Source organism: Ambystoma mexicanum, chromosome 4q (genome assembly GCF_040938575.1).
Source record: "Ambystoma mexicanum isolate Mex_15411 chromosome 4q, UKY_AmexF1_1, whole genome shotgun sequence".
Lineage (NCBI taxonomy): Eukaryota > Metazoa > Chordata > Amphibia > Caudata > Ambystomatidae > Ambystoma > Ambystoma mexicanum.
This window is the reverse complement of record NC_090928.1, coordinates 1,100,272,349-1,100,291,846: the sequence shown is the minus strand read 5'-3', so window position 1 is coordinate 1,100,291,846 and position 19,498 is coordinate 1,100,272,349.

Sequence of the window (19,498 nt, the reverse complement as noted above, 5' to 3'; positions counted from 1 at the left end):
ACACGAGGAGGTCAGACCGATTTGCAACAAAAGAAAGCCCGAGGTCTCGCAGGAGGCAGTCACCCACAGGATCCAGACGTCAATCTCAAAGCTCATCCCGTGATACGCCACGAGAGGGGAGAAGGCGGGAAGAAAGAAGAGAATATGCGAGCAGGAGACACTCCAGACAAAAGATTAGACACCTAGAAAGTTCGCCTCTCAGAAGGCGAGACTCTCTTTCATCCTCATCCAGTGGGGACAGGAAAAGGGGATACGTGCATGCAATTGGAAACAGCATAGCCACAGAATACAGTCCCACGCTGCTACTACAATTAAACGGACAAAACAGAGAATTCCTGATTGACACAGGGGCAACAGTAAATGTCATAAATGATGAGACCTACACAAGACTCAACCACAAGAAGTCACTAAAAGAATCAGACACATTAATATACTCTTATGGTTCAAACACACCTCTCAACTGCCAAGGGATGTTCATGGCACACTGTCAATACAAAGATAAGAGTCAGATGATCAAAATATACATCATAAAAGGAGACGTACCAGGCGGCAGCATCTTGAGTTTCAAATCTGCGATTCAAATGGGACTCATCCAAATCATGTATCAAATAATGTAGGCCTACACTACCAGCCACAAAGACCTGATAAAACAAATGTTTCCCTCTCTGTTCAAAGGTTTGGGCAAGCTAAAGGACAAGCAAATAAAGCTACATATCAACCCCCAAATAACCCCGACAGCACAGCACTACAGAGGCATACCTCTAAACATACAAAGGCATGTGGAGAACGTGATCCAATCCTTATTGCAGCAGGACATCATAGAACCAGCATCGGGACCAACCCCCTGGGTATCTCCCATTGTACCTGTACCGAAGAAAGACAACAAAGACAACATTCGCATCTGCGTGGACATGAGGGCCCCCAACGTAGCCATAGAGCGGGAACGACACCTGGCCCCAAGAATGACTGATATGATGCATTTACTGCATGGATCCAAAGTGTTCTCTAAGCTAGACCTGAACAAGGGATACCATCAGTTAGAACTACATCCGACCTCGAGGTACATCACCACCTTCTCAACGCACATAGGTCTGTTCAGATACAAAAGACTCAGCTTTGGAGTGTCGGCGGCTGCCGAAATATTCCAAAATGAAATACATCAAGTGATAAAACACATTCCCAACTGCCTAAATTATTCGGATGACATTTTGATATTCGGCATCACACAAGAGAGTCACGATGACACGCTGAGGAGAGTCTGCATGGCACTGGAAAATGCCCACCTCACACTCAACCCGGACAAATGCGAAATAAGCAAATCCACTCTCAAATTCTTCGGACACATCTTCTCAAAGGATGGTCTAAAACCAGACCCAGAAAAGGTGCAAGCACTGGTTGAGACACCCACACCTACGACCGTTTCAGCAGTACGCTCTTTCCTGGGAATGGCGAGTTATTGCACCCGATACATACAGGATTTCGCCTCAGTAAGCACGCCTCTTCGACTTTTAACCGGAAAACATCAGGAATTCCAGTGGTCAAGTGCCTGCGAAGAAGCATTCCAAGAAATCAAAAAAAGAATTGCAACAGCCTCCTGCATGGCTTATTACGACCCCGACCTCGACACCGAACTCACAGTAGATGCGAGCCCAGTTGGACTAGGAGCAATATTAGCACAATCCAGGCCTGGTGCACCCCCTGACTCACCAAGAAGAATTGTAGCCTATGCCAGCCGTAGCCTCTCCAAGACAGAGTGCGCATACTCTCAACCAGAAAAGGAGAGCTTAGCGGTAGTGTGGGCATGTGAGCACTATCACCTATTTCTGTATGGACGCCCATTCACCATAATCACAGATCACCAGGCCCTCACCACCATTTATGGGAAGCCGAACGCGAGAATGCCACCCAGAATCGCCAGATGGGGTCTAAGACTACAAGAATACTCCTTCAAGATAATACATCGACCAGGCAAAGACAACAATCCCGCCGACTTCCTGTCACGTTATCCACTCCCGGCCCATGACGAGCGCCAATCACACAAAGCAAATCAATATCTAAGATACCTGATCAGCAGTGCGCTACCGAAATACATCACCACAGCACAACTGCTTGAAGAGACACAAAAGGACGGACTACTCCAGAAGGTACAAACCTGCCTCAAATCGAACCAATGGCAGGTCAACGCGAAAGGAGCCTCCTCTTTGTCTACGGAAGAGGAACAACACTTCCGCACATTCAAACTAGTTTGTCACATGCTATCTACATCACCGGAAGGACTACTACTGAAAGAAAACAAAATAGTCATCCCAAAAACCTTGCAAGACCAGATACTAGACATTGCCCATGCCGGACACAGAGGAATCGTGTCAACCAAGAGGCAGCTTAGAACCACGGTATGGTTCCCATCCATAGACGAGCGAGTAGAACAGCTACTACGGAAATGCCTAGCATGTCAGGCGGTGGCACCGCGCACGTTTCCAGAACCACTCAAAACCTCGGAGATGCCGCTGCAAGTGTGGGATGAAGTAGCTGTAGATATGTTTGGCCCGCTGGCAAACGGCAAATACGTCCTGGTAATCATTGATGAAATGTCACGATTCCCCGAAGTACATTTGGTTCACTCGACCAGTGCACAATCCATCATACCTGCGCTGGACAAAACATTTGCCGACTATGGCATACCATCCAGAGTCAAGTCGGACAATGGTCCTCCCTTCACGAGCCACGACTTTGCAATGTTCGCAGAACATCTCGGGTTCCAACACCACAAGGTCACGCCACTGTGGCCCCAGGCGAATGGAATGGTAGAACGTTTCATGGGAAACCTTAAGCGCACCCTACAAATCTGCTCCATCACAAATGGATCGTTCATGCAAGCCATCTCTTGCCTCGTCAGGAATCTGCATTTCTGATTTCGTGGTGGATTGTCCCATCGGAGGTCTCCAGATTACTTCTGATTACTTCTGGGTATGTGACCTGAAGCCCGCAATGAACCTGGAATCGTGATTATGTTTAGGCTCCAGCTACGTGTGGGTAAGACGAAAGCCTTGTGTATATTCATTTACATTTAGAATAAATGTTTATCTCTGTGTAGGATTTATAATACCATATGCACCTGCGGCGGAATACACATCTCTTTTCGGCGTCTATTCGCCACCCTACAGTGTTCATATCCCGAAGAGGGAATGTGCTTTGTTGTTACATGCATTTTATTTAAGTTATGTTGCTTATAAATTACACAATGCCTGCTTTACGGCACAGATGTTTTGGCTGTAAGGGAGTGTTTGAGAGAAAGAAAAAAAAAAGCTGTTATGGTAATGAACGCGTTGTGTTAGAATATCCCTGCATCTCATCAGATTGATTTGTGTGCACTTTTAAAGGGCTTACCGGGGCTAGGTGGGTATGGCTATTTTGAGCATTCATGCACATTGCAGATTAAAAAGAGCTTGTATGTTGGGTAAAAGGGAGTCGCCCTCAATGATGCTTCACATAAGTATGTTTTCATTATGGCTTGCAGTTTGTATGGGAGCAGATTTGTCCTGAATGATGTGTTCCATAGTGTGGCGGGAAGAATGCTAGCATGTCATGATAGGAGGGCTTGCATTAGGCTGACCAATGCTAGTCTAGAACTAATGTCTATTAGAAGAGGCAAACTTAAGGTTGTGCTCCCCTAGGTTCATAATAACGCTGATATGCAGGTAAAATATTGACTACTGGGTTTGTGGTGCTGATGGATGAGTATTATTCCAAATGCAGAGAATCTATTGAAAGTGCTAACATGCAATATGGCCCATAAGGATACGCCTTGCCTTTTGGGAATTATGAGTGGTGTGAACACTCGGAATGGACAATATATATAACTTTGTTGTCGTCTGGGGGGTGTATGAAAACAACCGGGGGTTGTACACTGAAGTATTCAACTTTACAATGCACACACATGATTCAGGACAAATGGGATGTTTTTTTTTTTTTGTTTTTTTTTGCAATAGGGAGATTCCATGTGTGAAATAACATGAAGAATGTATTTTGAACTTGTTGTATTCTGAAAATGCAGGGTTACCTGATGTTAATATTTTAATACAGGTATTCCCAGACTGGTGGACATATGTGCGAACTGTTGGGTGATGGGAACACATTTTATATGTGTTTTACTTCTCTTTGCTTTTTCCTGCTTTTAACGCTGGTGCTTTTCCTCCTGGTGATTCATCCACTTGTGTGCAATATCAATGTTTTACCTGTTTTCCATACCCTAGTTAGGTTCGGGTTTTATTTATTTTATTTTTTAATAATCTTTCATTTGGTTGTTTTCATCTATTCGTCTGATCTCAAAAACATGCCTTCTATGAGAGCAACAAAGGTGCACCATTTGAACTGTTTCTCGTGGAATGTAAATGGTTTGAACAACCCTGTTAAACATGCAAAGGTATTGTCTTGTTTGAAAACAATGTCTTTTGATATAGCAATGCTACAGAAAACCCATCTTGATGATGCTGAAGCTGTTAAATTTAGGAGAGGTTGGGTGGGACAAACAAACTTCTCAACTTACACAGGAAAAAAGAGGGGGTTCTATATTGTTTAGCAGGAACATGCCTCTACAGGTCCTCTCCAGTAAATCAGATGCAGAGGTTGAGATTGCATCGGTGAAAGTCAAAATCCAAGACAGTGTATCTCTGTTATGCTGTGTGTATGCCCCTAGTACTGTTGACCCCCTGTTTTTTCATGAACTGGCACAACACAATCAAGCCTGATTGGCTCCCCTCCCGCATATCAGCCAATCCAATCGCCGGCAGGCGTCAAGCCGGCACACCCACGAAGGCCACACACCAAGGCTGCCTGTCTGGAGCCTGTCCGGAGGCGTCCTAGGCCTGGGCCACGGACCCTGGACCGATATCGGTAAGCCTATCTCGATGCTAGAACGCACCGCCTCCCTTGCATTTATCCGATATGCGCATTGGTCGGTATCGCTGATCGCCCATAATCGGTACCCGCTGCATGCACCATAGCTATTATGGGGAAAATCGCTGCATGATTCAGCCTGCACACGCCGGCGCTGACCCACACCGCAGAGGCGGTCACCTGCCGATACAGGGAGACTCTCTTTAACACAGACATAGACTACTCTTCTACAGTCAAACAATTCCCTACAGGATCGCTACATTGCCTGCTATTGTGCACACTGCCTGTACACACCATCTGTCTAGTCTTCATGTATGCATCTAACCATCACTCTCAGTATATACAGCTGTTCCCATGGCCCAACTGCAATACTCAATTCTAGGTATCCCACAATGTATGCGTTTTCAAAGTACTGTTCCCTGGCCCTATTGCAATAGTCGACCCTAGGTCACCAGAAAATACTATACAACTGTGTTGTGTCTTATGGTCGCTAGAGACCACTGAACTTCTGTGTTGTGCCTTATGGTCGCTAGAGACCACTGAACTACTGTGTTGTGCCTTATGGTTGCTAGAGACAACTGAACTTCTGTGTTGTGCCGTATGGTCGCTAGAGACCACTGAACTTCTGCGTTGTGCCTTATGGTCGCTAGAGACCACTGAACTACTGTGTTGTGCCTTATGGTCGCTAGAGACCACTGAACTACTGTGTTGTGCCTTATGGTCGCTAGAGACAACTGAACTTCTGTGTTGTGCCGTATGGTCGCTAGAGACCACTGAACTTCTGTGTTGTGCCTTATGGTCGCTAGAGACCACTGAACTACTGTGTTGTGCCTTATGGTCGCTAGAGACCACTGAACTACTGTGTTGTGCCTTATGGTCGCTAGAGACCACTGAACTACTGTGTTGTGCCTTATGGTCGCTAAAGACCACTGAACTTCTGTGTTGTGCCTTATGGTCGCTAGAGACCACTGAACTACTGTGTTGTGCCCTAGGGTCGCTACAGACCACTGAACTACTGTGTTGTGCCTTTTGGTCGCTAGAGATCACTGAACTACTGTGTTGTGCCTTATGGTCGCTAGAGACCACTGAACTACTGTGTTGTGCCTTATGGTCGCTAGAGACCACTGAACTACTGTGTTGTGCCTTATGGTCGCTAGAGACCACTGAACTACTGTGTTGTGCCCTAGGGTCGCTACAGACCACTGAACTACTGTGTTGTGCCTTTTGGTCGCTAGAGACCACTGAACTTCTTTGTTGTGCCTTATGGTCGCTAGAGACCACTGAACTACTATGTTGTGCCTTTTGGTTGGTAGAGTCCTCTGTGCCACTGTGTTGTCTAACTTATATGGCATCCCAGCTCTCTCAGTCCTATCCCAATATGTACACCACTCACACACCATACATCCTCTTAGGTATAGTCCACATCGTACTTACTAGCAGTATTGCCTACCTCATGCCCATAGGGCAACTCAACAGACATAGCATGGAACTCAGACACTCCACCACACACGCTACTCCCCCCAAAATGCAAGAATTCATACTTAGGCAGCACAGACTCAGAACACGTACATTCCCCCTAGCATTCCCCACCACACCTATGCAGGTAACACCTAGGAACTCACGTCTAGGCTCGCGCACCCATGCTAAGACCCTCCGTCCGCCAAACACCATTGCCCATAAGCACCTTAACAAGGCTCCAACGCTTGCTCCTCCTAGACCTCACATGACTAATAAACCCACTCACACTATCAAAAAGCTCATTCCAACCACCGATCTCAAGCCACCACAATCAATAAAGCTCCAACACCTGAAATGTGCTCTATTAAATGTTTGTTCACTCAACGCCCACGCACTAGAAGTCAATGATATTATTGCCAGCCAAGACTTAGATATGTTAGCCTTAACAGAAACTTGGTTGCATTCTGCATCTGGCCCTACTATCAGCCTAGCTGTACCGCCAGGATACTCAATCTTAAGACAGGACCGATCAGCTAAAACAGGAGGAGGGGTCGCACTAATTTTTAAAGATTCCCTAGCCCTAAGGCAGACTCCCACCACCGGGGAAGACACTACTGACATCCTGTCGGCCAAACTCACCCTCTCTCCTAAAGAAACAGTAAACATTCATGTCATATATAGACCTCCAGGCCCTGTCAATAACTTCACAAACATAGTCAACCACCTCCTTGGAAAAAACATCAAACAAACCTCTAAAACTCTGCTCCTAGGAGACCTAAACCTTGGATACAATGATAAACTTGACAAAGCAGCCACCTCACTCGCTAGAAATCTCACAGACCTAGGATTCACACAGATAGTTACTGCCCCAACCCACAATAAAGGCCGTATCCTAGACTGGGTGGCAGATCACAACTGTGGCTCCACCATCAACTCCAACACAGCCCTCCCATGTCCGACCCCAACTGCCTCCAATGCTACATCCCCATATACTCATACTCCAAACCACATATACCTGCACCAGCTAAGATGGCCAGAAGTGCCAAAAAACTTACAGCAGACAATATACGTCCCTTTCTCAACAACCCGTGCCTAGCACCTCCCTTCTCCTCTGACCACAACATTCTAGCAGAGATCTTCAAAGATACACTCACTCATGCCATCAACACCGCAGCTCCTCTTGAAAGCAAAAAAGAAAAAAAATTGTTTCATTCCAACTCATGGTTCACAGAGGACCTATTAAATCTACGCCAGTGCAAGCGCCAAGCCTTCAAAACATGGCAGGCCAATCCCTGTGATGCCACCAAAATAGACTTTCTGCATATTTCTAAAAAGTACAAAAGTGCTATATTTCAGGCTTAGTCTGAAACATACAATAAACGTATTCTGGAAGCCAACTCCCACTCAAAAGAGCTTTTCACCATCTTTAAAGAGCTCACTATCCCCCCAATCTGTACAGATGAGATTGTTAAGGATGAAGCCTGGTGCAATAGCATCCAAACAGCGATGTTAAATAAAATAGACCTTCTTCAAAATAAAATAGCAGAACACTTCAAGGCTCTGCACCCCCAACAGACCCCTGTCGCCAATACCGCTAACGACCAGCACGCCTCCAAATTTAATTTTTCTCCAATCAGCGAAGCAGATGTTCTCCAAATCCTTAAACAGCTTAAACCATCTCAATGCAAAGGCGATATATGCCCCCCTAACATCATTAAAGAATGCGCAGCACCCCTCACACCGATCATCACAGCATTCATCAACGCCTCATTCAAGACGGGCATAGTCCTTGACAGCCTTAAAGAGGCTTGGGTGCGTCCGCTCTTAAAGAAACCAACCCTGGATCCTGCCCAACCTAACAATTACCGACCCATCACAACGGTCCCATTTCTTCTGAAAATCTTAGATAAAGCGGCACACATGCAGATACAGTCCTACCTGGAAAATAACTCTGTCCTAGGTAAAAGGCAGTCCGGATTTCGCAAAGGTCATGGCACTGAAACCGCCCTATTAGATCTGAAGAACCAAATTACCCTAATACTAGACAAAGGGAAACTGGCCCTTCTGCTCCTCCTAGACCTCTCGGCAGCATTTGATCTAGTTGATCATGCCATCCTCACGAACCATCTCACCCAGGCCGCACATTTCTCCATACAAGCCACAAACTGGATCACCTCCTTCCTTGAAGGAAGAGTAATGAAAGTGTTCTCCAATATAGCTAATGCAGAGCCTACTACCATCAAGCATGGAGTCCCACAGGGCTCATGCACGGTGCCTACCCTCTATAACTTGTTTACCAAACCTCTCTTTGATAAACTGGATGCACTTGGGATCACATACACCAATTACGCCGACGATACCCAAGTACTCCTCCCGCTCACAGGACTCTACCATCAGGACGCAGCCACCCTCCAGAACACATACGCCACCATCCAAGCTTGGATGGCCACAAACGGCTTATGTCTTAACGGAGACAAGACCGAAATTCTCATCCTTGGTCAAAAATCCACCCTCACTAACCTCGACCCACTCTACACCAACTTCTCCATAGACAATTGCATCATCCCAGTTCTACCTTCTGTAAAAACACTAGGAGTACACATTGACGCCTCACTCTCCATGGACAAACAAGTCAACTCCATTGTTTCTGCCTCCGCTTTGAGCACTAAGCTCATCAATGCCATCAAACCTTTCCTAACCAAAGATAATTGCCTCTCTATCGCCAGAGCCACCATTGGAGCCAAATTAGATTATTGTAATGTGTTACTGGCTGGCACCTCCAATTCCAATCTCATTAAACTCCAAACAACACAAAATAATGCTCTAAGAGCAGCTCTCAATATACCAAAAAGGGACCACATTGCACAAGCCAGAAAGGCAGCACACTGGCTACCTGTCAAAGATCGCATTACATTCAAAATACTTACCACTGCGCACAAATGTATCAACCTATCTGCACCCTCATACTTGTCTGACATCCTAGTCAGATCTCGCTCCTCCAGACCAACTAGGCAATGCCACTCCAACCAGCTCAGGGTCCCACGCATCAAACGAGCTAGAGCAGGGGGAATAAGCTTCCCTCACATTGCCCCTAAACTATGGAACACTCTACCTAGCACGCTCAGAGCAGAAACTTCTCTCATTGCCTTCCGAAAACAGCTGAAAACCACCTTGTTTAACTAATTCCTCTTCTTCTAGTTCGCTACGCTCTCCTCATCTATCTCCTCTCCTCTCTTCCTCTCCTGTAGCTATTTCTCGTTCTCTTGCAACTAAGTAATGATTTCAATGTATGCACAACTAGCCATTTCTCATAGCTGCAATCTTCTCCTGCAACTAATTAATGACTTCAATGTATATACAACAAATCATATCTGTAACAAGCGCCACGATGCCCCCTGGGCTGCATGTGCGCTAAAAAAATGCGAATAAATAAATAAATAAATAAGAAAGCCAAGTGGACTCTGTTTGGGTGGTGACTTTAATCGTGTAATGGATCCATTGCTTGACAGCTGAAATGGTGCAAGCTATAGAATCCCGAGGAGAATAGAAGAGGCAATGAGCAAACTCATTGATGAGTTCAACCTATCTGACACATGGCGCCTATATCACTTGACAGAAAGAGATTATAGTTTTCACTCCCCAAGCCATGATGTGTGCTCTAGAATTGATCTCTTTCTCACATCCGGGTGTGTAACCCCAAGTTGTCATGGCTCAGACATTGGTCTCATCAGGATTTTTGACGACGCTCCAGTGTCGATGCACCTCTCACTGAATTATAGATTGACTAAAACTTTCTTGTGCCGGATGAATGACTCTGTTTTAAATATTGAGCAGGCATTGGAAGAAATTATAGAGGAAATTGAAAGCTTTGTTGAAATAAATAAGACAGATGAGGTCTATATTGTCTCTGTCTGGGAAGCTCTGAAATGCTATATGCGAGGATATTTAACGTAAAAGACTAGTCATTACAGGAAAGAGAAGGAGAAAGAGATGAAAAGTCTCACCGCAGACGCAAAGCTTCTTGAATGGCGATATATTGTAACCAATGATCAAGAACTACGAAGGGAGCGTAGAAAGAAAAAATATGAGTTGAAAAAGATCATCTCGGACAGAGCAGAGTATGCATTGTTCAGGAGCAAGATCAACTATTTTGGAAAATGGTGAAAAAGCAGGGAGATTACTTGCACACACATTGAAGATAGCAGAGAGTGAGAGGACAATTGCAGCAGTGCGGGACAAGACTGATAGCCTGTTGTTAGCGCACAAAGAAATTCATATTAGATTTAAAGAGTTTTATGAACACCTATATGAATCCGAAACAAAATGTGAACCAGCAACAATTACATACTGTTTTAATCAGATTCGAGTCCCAGACTTTCAGAGGACCGTGTATCCCCATTAGAAGCCACAATTTCTGTGGAGGATATCCAGTTTGTAATCTCAGGAGTGAGCGGTAACAAAACGGCAGAAGCAGATGGTCTCCCAGTTGAATTCTTTTGGATACTGCCCGAAAGCGTACTCACCCTGCTGCACGATGTATATTCTGCATCATTTGAGAAAGGAATGTTACCATCCTCCATGAGACATGCACTAGTGGCAGTTTTTCTGAAGAAGGATAAGTCTCTGACAAGGTTTGAAAGGTACAGACCAATTAGTCTAATAAATACTGATTGCAAATTGTTAGCTAAACTAATGGACAAGAGGTTGGCAAATGTTGTACACACATTGATACATGAGAATCAAGTTTCTTTCGTAACTGGGAGATCTGTGGTAGATAATATGGGTTGGGTGAGACTGCTGTATGTAAATCCAACTGCAAGTAAGCTCACAAATGGATTAGTCTCTTGATCATTCCAACTTAAAAGAGGGACAATGCAAGGTTGTCCTCTTTCACCATTATTGTTTATCTTAGCAATAGAACCACTGGCGATTATGTTGAGGGCCAATCGAAATATAAGTGGAATTGGAAGTGTTGAGTGTCCCGGCAAGCTCTGGATTTATGCAGACAATTGTTGGTGGTTGTGCGCGACCCTGATTTGTGCATGCCTTATCTGATGGAGGACATACCTGTATTCTCTCTAGTTTCTGGATACAAGGTTCTTTGGAGCAAGTCGGAGATTCTACCAATCACAAGGTCATGCATGCGTCATACATTTGACAACATGGAATTTACTTGGTGCGCTGAGCAGATAAAGTACTCCAGAATCTGGGTTAGCCCTGAAGTGAAAACGCTGCTCAAGATTAAATTTGATTGCCTAATACCAAAACTCAGAGCAGACATTGATCGATGGTCACTTCTAAAACTTTCACTTTGGGGCAAGTTTAATTGCATTAAGATGAATATGGCACCAAGAGTCAATTATGTTCTATACATGCTCCCACTGAAAACATCGAAACCGATTTTCAAGGAGCTTGATACATTAATGCAGAAATTTCTGTGGGATGGCAAGCATTGTTTTTTATTTGATTTATTCTTTACTGCTGATACTATGCCTTGCACTGCCCTCTCCTCCTTGCTACCCGCACTTACCCTCTCCCCCATCACCTGCAGTTGCACGATCTCAATGTTGATCACAATGTCACCTGGCCTAGTAAGATCATTGTCTTTGGCTTCCCTCTGTTCCCCCTCCCTGGCCTCGTTGCACCTTGAAACACCTGTGCATAGGCGCGTTATAAATGGCATATCATATTGTATCATATGATATCATATGATATCATCCTAGGCTTGCGCTGAGGAAGATGGAGCTACCATTGAAGCAGGATGGTATGAATTTACCAAATGTTTTTGAATATCACTTAGCATTCACTGTGAGGCATTTGTGTCGTATGGTGAAGGCTGAACCAGACAAATGGACTGAATTTGAATCCAGCCATGTATTTCAACTGGAACTCCGAGCTTTGCTATCTACGTCGTCAAAGAGATTGTGGCATGATTGCTGGCACTCCATATACAAACATATGAATTGTGAGCCATTTCTTTTCCCCGATGCATCCATTTGGCTAAATCTATCAATAACCAAAGAGGGGAAAAGTATTGTTCTGGCCATCCTGGTTCCTGGCTGGAATACAATACATCAAAGACCTTCAAGAGAACGGTGCTTGGATCCCTTTTGCAAGTCTACAGAGGAAGTTTGGTTTGAACAATTGCAGTAATGCTGGATATCGACAACTAAGAGATCTAATATCCATTAAGATTAAGTCCACAACACAGAATTGCGAACAGAGTGATGCCTGACCGAGGATGGCACTATGTGCTCGAGCAAGTCATCCTGCAGCCTCTGTGTACAATGTCCTTGCATCCAAACGGGAGGGGGCCTCAGATCTTGCAAGCGTCTGGGCTGGTGAACTGGGATAGGAAATTAGTCCTGAATGTTGGCAGAGATGCTGTAATAATGTTTGCTTCTCAAGCATGGACTGGGGAGTGAGGGCCTCACAGACTAAATTACTTTTTAGGGCTTATTGGTCACCGGAAAGAATGTTCAAACTAAATCTCACAGATAACGATCAAAACTGGAAGTGCAACTGATCAGTTGGCACATTAAGTCACTTGCGCTAAAACCAGTGATTTCTGGGAGGGTGTGTGTGTGAGGATGGACCTGGTGCTACAGAGTTCAATTCCAAGAAAGGTTTCTCTTCTGATTCTTGGGGTTTTCATCCTATTAAAAGGCCTACCTTTTCAAAAGAAAATGTGGGTGGTAAGAGGTTGCATGCTTGCCAAAAAGATGATTCTGTGTGCAGGGAAATCCCCCAACAGCTCTACAATTGATGATTAGGTAGAGCAACTGCTGACTGTGCCCACGTATGAGAAGGGGATTTATAAATGCAGGGGAGAATCTGATCAGTTCAATTATGTCTGGGGCCTTTTCCTGGATACCTATGGCTAAATCATTTGCTATTTTACTGACCTTTGAAACATGTATAATTTAAAGGTACCCTGAAGAGAATTGTTATATGATCTGCCTTTTGTTTTGTTTTCATCTTTTTATTTAACTTATAATTTGTGATCACAAAGTCTCCTGATACGAATAATATGTTCGGTATGTTTATATGATATTATTGTTGACATGTTATCCTTGTATAGATTTCCAATATGTATGGAATGCACCTATTGAAGTTGAAATAAAATAAATAGTTAGAGTAAAAAAATACAAAAAGAAAAATATTTTTTTTTAAAAAGGAAAGTAACCCACCCTGGCCATTATTCTTATTACCTAACACCATGGTTTTAAGTGCAAAGTTATCTGAGATTTACAATTTTAAATGTGTCTGTCATATTGGTTATGCCACGTAGTGGATATATAAGCATTGTTATTTCGAACATTTGAATAATTAAGAAAATCAGCATACAGAGGCTTCCGTCTCATTGAAACCTGTCTGCAATGTCTATGTCTCCTCCACCTACAGACCTGTCTCTTATAACGGTGCTATGAATCAGTTTAATACTTTCCCCTTTGGTAATACCTTCTGGGTTTTGATGGGGTGCTACTGGCCTTCCACATTGGACTTTATACAGTTACTAAATATTAGTTGTTGAATAGAAATTAGCCATTACCATGTTGTCTAAACTTTTATGCACCCAGACTTTTATATTTTTCCTCAATCAAACCAATATAGCCACTTTCAGATACAATGGAACGTGCATGGCAAGGCCAACAGTTTGGGCATTTGTGTAGGCATGGGAAAGGCACTGCCATGTAGTATTAACTGGTCATCGGTGATAGCAGCTGCTAAATGGTGAAAGTGACTAGGCATATACTAGCAGTGTCAAATGACTAATACTTATAAACAAGCCAAAACTGTTGGCTTTGGTAATGCTTGTTTCAATGCAGGCCACACTTTTATGGGCCACAGGAGATAGAATTGCACGGGTACATGTTCCCGCGTGGCACTATTGTGGGATACAATCTACAGCACTTTTCTTAATGTATTCTTACTCCGGTTCCAAAGACCATGCTTGTTTTCTTGCTTTGGGGGCCATCCTTTTTGCAGACCAGCAATCGTACTTACATTTATTAAGTAGAATGCAGTGTTGCAGGCCTAAAAGCATTATTATTATTTTTTTATTGTGTTTTGAGTCTCAAGTAAAATATATGAGAAACTTTCACAAATACAAAAAGAAAAAACAATGGACCTCATTACGAATTTGGAGGTAGCCATGGCGTTTATACCTGCATGGCTACCCCCAAACTCGGGTCCGGCTTCAGGTCCCGCGAAAGGGGAATTACCGGGCCATTCTGACCTCAGAGGGCCCGGTAATTCTCTTTGCGCGGGACCCGGAGCCGGTATGTCCGGTACATAGGGCTCAATGGGAATGGGGAGGATGGTAGGAGCGGTTCCATTCATAACGGTACCGTTGCTACCATCCAGCTCTGCTCGCAGATGCCGCTCTGCACGATAGGTCCAACCAGGCGTACAGAGTGGCACCCGCGAGCAGAACTCGTAATGTGGCGGTATGACAACAATGGCGCCGGTAGCACTATCGGTGCCGTTGTTGCCTTACCGCTACAATCGTAATGAGGCCCAATGACTTTTAGTGCAAGCCTAAAATGATTGCTTTGCTGCACCTACACTTAGGCAATTTCTCAATAATGAAAGAGGGTAGGAGCAAGTCTGCAAATCTCCTGGTCCAGAATGTACTTTCCTTGAAAATGCATTTGTGCATTAGTATTTTCATTTTTTTTATTTTATATTTTTTGCTTTACTGTGTTAACTGAGTATACTAGAATATGTGCTAATTTCCCTAATCGGAATCGCTGGGCATATTGCAATATTTTCAACAATGGGGTCACTGTGAGCAAAGACTGTCCTGTCTGATTTACTATGCCTTCCTGGCATAATGAAACATGACATCACCTTTACAGCCAGGCATAATCAAACCTGGCACTGCTGTGTTAGTGGGGTCCAATGGAATCTGGGACTGCCAAGAATAATGGAATCTAGCTCTGCAGGCATAACTAGGCATAACTACACATGCCACTATTGTGCTAACAGGACATAATAGAACCTGGCACTACTGAACATACTAGGGATAAATGGAATTGCTGTAGTACCTTTGCATAATGGAAGCTGAAACTGCTGTGCGAAGTGTGTATAATGGAATGTGGCAATAGACTCTGCTTCTCAATCCCCTTTGGTTTGGAATGACGAATGTATGATCATATTAGCTTCTGCTGATATCCCTTTGGAGTCATTAATTGAAAATCCTCTTCCAGCCAAGAAATAATTCCACCAAATGGACTGCATTCAGACAAGAAATGAAATTGTTAAATTAAAGATGATTAATCAATCTTTTATAGAAGAAAAACATCTCACGAAATTACCAGGGTATCTGCAAAAATTCCCAAATGCCACCTGGAGAAGACATTTTATGAAACTTAATTTCAATGTATTCCCCACACTGGAAGTTTAGGTAGCTAGAACCAACATTCCAAGGTCAGACAGACTCTGTAGGCTGTGTAAGAATGGAGGGATTGAAACTTTGATCCACTTATTGGTTTTGGCTCATTTGGTGGCGCTAGCGCCACCTAATGCCCAAAACATTGGTACTTTAAAAGAGAAAGGGGAGTTTGGGAGCAGTCTATGGCATTGGCATGGCAATGTGCTGATGCTTGGTGATGGGGTGTGCCTCTGCCATTTTCACCTGTGCTTTAATGGTCCAAGCTATTGCCCATGCACATTGTGGCATCCTCCTTTGTCGTGTGAGACACCAGAGGGTGTCTAATCCACTAGTCCCCAGGGATTTCTCTCTCAGGTGGCCAGGGTGCGGCCATCGCCTTCGGATCCAGACCCTCCGGGTGGACCAGTGCATAAGGATCACCTGGCTGAGTGGTCTTCGGGTAGTGGGAGTGAGGCAGCCGATGGTGAGACGCGGTTGTTCATTTAACCCATCCTGTTTTTTAGGATTCTCCGAGGTCCCAACCGCCACTCCTTTTTTTCACAAACACTGGGCCGAGGAAGAGGGTGACTGAGAGTAACAAGACTTACTAACTCTTATGCATCCTACTGGACATGCCCCAATAATCGGTTCAGGCAAAGTCAAGCATGTGACTCTAAGTGCATACACCTGATATCAATTAGATCTCCTCACGCAAATAAAAGGCAGCACCTAGAGCCACACTCTGAGCAAGGCAGAACACGAGTATGAGCAGAACTTCCGGGGCGAAGGCAAACCTATTGGAGAAGAGCGATGGACCAAGGGACCAAGGGACGAGAGCAGCGGGTCGAAAACCCCAAGAATTCCCCAATGGAGGTTGACATGTGGAGAAGGGCAGATCTCACATCAGAAGGCTGCAGAGTTGGGAAGGCGAGACCAAGCCTGTCATACTAACCTTGACTCGTGAATTGGAAATTGTAGAAACAAGAATTAAATGCACACAGCCAGTGAGTCGGCAAGCGCCCTGAGAGACCGGTGTGTGTTAAAGAAAGTTTGAAGTGGCAACGCAAGTGAAGGCTGCATGCATGTGGATGAGACACGAATAAAGGCAGACCTGTGATTGAACTTTGAAGTAAGGACAGTTGTGACATCAGCAATACTGTGCAAAGGAGCGGTCTGGTGAAGGGAATTAACAAACTCGAAAGTCTCTGTGAAAGGTGCATTGTTTGTAACAATAAAGTGAATGAACTGCAAAAGTGAAGTAAGCAAAATTAACCCCTAGAGAAGGAGAGAGTGAAAGTTGAACCTTGAACTTTTAGTCAAAGTAGTCCTGCAGAGGTCTGTAATGAAAGGTCCGCACATTCGAAAGTCTTTGACATCCAAAAGTGGTCTGAACCCAACTGAGGGAGACCAGAAGTGTAATAAGCTTGGGGAAGGGATTTTTGTTGAACTTTGTTGTGAAAGGTCTGAGCACGACAGAGGGGGACCCACGTGAACTGTTTACTGTATTGAAAACCAGAGCAGGAGTGTGTCATCCTGCCTACAGGGACACCTCACTCCAGGTGGCCTAACATGGGGAGGAAAGCTGATTAAGCCACATTCATTATTTTGAACACTGATTTTTCCTTTACATACATTTCTCCTTTATACACTTTTTGTACAAGATATAGGGCAGGCATTAGGTTTTTGTTAGCATAGGCCATTTTGATTTGACTGACTCCACTAGGACTGTTTTGTTTATTGTATGATGGTCGAGACTACTCCCATCTTAGCTATAGTGCAACCCCAGAAACGACAATAAATATTTTACAAATTGTACCTATTGTGTCAGTGTCATACTTATGATTCCATGCCTCCCCTACAGTCACCACTTATGGTTGATGGCTGCTTTCCCCTGCTGACTGCCTTGCTTGCTTTTCTTTGCTTTCTTGCACCAGCCGCCTAAGAAGCAGACTCGCAGCAGTACCGCTTGTGTTGCCAAGACAGTGTAGTGTGTCAAATGATGCACCACAGAGTCCTTTTCTCTAGCTTACACTGAGACACGGCTGCTGGTCCACTCTTGTGCAGCTGCACCCTGCCTCTACCGTCACCTGGGGTGCAGTCAACAACTCAGACTAGTGTAGAGTCCCGAGGCATTGGCCAGCGCAGATTAAGGCTGAGGCGGTGAAGACTCACTCTCTGGGTACAGCATTCCCTTTGCTCCAAGGGACACAGATGTAGGTACCGGGCCCTCTGCCTGTACCTCTCATTACAAGCATACAAAGTAACACCACACAGCAGCGTGTTGGTGCACAGGTAATATTTAATGGAAACGGAGGCCCGCTTGGGAGCAACACGTACACAGCCGCCCTCAAGATTCAGATTCACTGTAAATACAAATTTCTCAAAATACTCACAGCTCACATTAGCCAAGGCAGAACATGCTATTAACAGATGTTTTACTGGTTCTGTTCTCCATCATTACATAATGCACAGCATTTGTTCTGTGCAGACATCCCCCGTCTAACTACTTCTCATGTTTTCAATCTGTTCAGATGTAAAGAACATGAACATCCCTCTCAGCTTCCAATTTGGGAATTGAACAATATGTGTTTGTAATGCTATGTATTTGGGGGGGGGTCTTCATTTGGCCAGTGCTAACTTTCTCATGTGAAGCATGGTCCCCAGCCAATCCTGCTTAAAAGCCTTTTCTCCTGAATGCTTTGATTCTACTTACAACAGCTGCTGACTCAGACCGTCATGTTAATCTGAGCTAAACACTGTCCCACTTGAAATTTACATGCATTCAAATGAATACAGGACACATTTATGAAATTATTACAGTGACAGCAGAAACCACGCAAACATTACCAGAATCCTATTCGAGTAGTTATACACAGGCATATTAAAGGTGACCCAGTGTAAAGACCCTAAATACAGTGGTATGGTAAATTGCATGACACCTGGACCATAAACTAATTATGGAAATCAATATGTTGCAGAAAAGTGCAATCTGGTGTTGAAGATACCTGGGTCCTGACCGAAGAGTTGTACAACCGGAATGCAACCTGTGCCTACTGCCGCACCCTGGGTACCTGTTGCTAGCCCATGCCTCAGCACTGTGCTACTGTTGCACCCTGTGTACCTGTTGCTACCCCACGTTTTAGCCCTGTGCTTACTGCCACACCATGTGTACCTTTTTCTAGCCCATGCCTTAGCCCTGTGCCCATGGCTGTCACCCATGTCCCTGTTGCAATTATTTCCCATAGCCTTCTACCTATCATGGCCCCTTGTGTCACGCATACTACGAGTTCATGCCCAGTTCACCCTCACACACATGCCCACCGAAGTACCCTCAATATAGCACCGATCAGTGCACGCTCACTCACAGCACACGCTATAGATATCCATGACCTCATAACAGTGAAGAACCTAGACCGTATAGCTATCACTGAAACTTGGCTCCATGGCCTCAGGGCCTACTCTAGCATTGGCCATTCCTCCTGACTACACCATTTCTAGAAGCAACATACTATTCACCAGAGGTTGCAGGAACGCCTTTGTAGCTAAGAAACACCTGCCCATCAGACAGCTCAACACATCAATAAACGAAGCCTGCGACATCCTATCGCTAAAACTAACAACCACGCCAAACAACACCATCACGATCCACATCATCTATCGTCCACCATGTACCACTAGCACCTTGAAGTAGAACTCCTCCAAACACTAAGTTACAAGCAGTGGTCAAAGTGTACGAAAAGAAGTAGTGGAACTATGTTCTGCTGCCTG